This window comes from Myotis brandtii, unplaced genomic scaffold, assembly GCF_000412655.1.
Source record: "Myotis brandtii unplaced genomic scaffold, ASM41265v1 scaffold915, whole genome shotgun sequence".
NCBI classification, from domain to species: Eukaryota; Metazoa; Chordata; class Mammalia; order Chiroptera; family Vespertilionidae; genus Myotis; species Myotis brandtii.
The window spans coordinates 3,257,302-3,258,336 of NW_005371769.1; positions in this window are offsets into that span (position 1 = coordinate 3,257,302).

Genomic DNA, 1,035 nt, shown 5'->3' on the forward strand with positions numbered 1-1,035 from the left:
AAGTCGATATTAAGAAAAAAATTGTAAATGGAAGATTATAAGAGAGGGTTTCGCGTGCCAGCAAAAGTTACTGGCGTGCCCACCCCTGCCCTAGGAGATGTATCCGTAAACATATTGCCTGGAGAGATGCCTGAGATTTTGCTGCCTATGGTTTCTTCTAGGATGTTTATGGTTTCATGACCTACATTTAAATCTTTTATCCATTTTGAGATAGCAACCACACTTCTTTTCACAGCCAGATGCTGTGTGGGTACACTTCTCAGTTCTGGTGCTCTTTGCTGGTGAGCTCAGCTTGGGGATTGTACCCCAGAGTTCTTGTGTATGGTGTAAGTTGGTGGTCTAGTTTCATGTTGTTTATCTTCCTTCTGTTAAGTTGTATAGGTTCCTTATATTTTTTAGATATTAACCCTTTATCAGATGTATTACTGCCAAGTATGTTCTCCCATATAGTGGGCTCACTTTTCTTTTTTTTTTATGGTTTCTTTTGCTGTGCAGAAGCTTTTTATTTTGATTTAGTCCCATTTGTTAATTTTCTCCTTAGTTTCCTTTGCCCTAGGACAGGGGTGGACAACCTTTTTGTGAGTGCGTGCCAAAACCATCAAAATCTCTGACTCAAAATTCTTCTGCATGCCAAACTTTGCCTGTTCTTGTACCAGTACCAGGCTGTTTTGATTACAATGGCTTTGTAGGATAGTTTGAAATCTGGTATTGTGCTTTCTCCAACTTTGTTCTTCTTTCTTGAGATTGCGGCAGCTATTCGGGGTCTTTTTTTATTCCATATAAATTTTTGGAGTATTTTTTCTAGCTCTGTGAAGTATACAATTGGTATTTTAATAGGAATTGAGTTGAATCTGTAGATTGCTTTGGATAGGATAGACATTTTAATTATGTTAATTCTTCCAATCCATGAATATGGTATATGCTTCCACTTCTTTGTATCTTCCTCTGTTTCTTTTTTCAACATCCTGTAGTTTTCCTGAGTACAGGTCATCTGCCTCCTTGGTTAAGTGTATTCCTAAATATTTTACTTTTTTT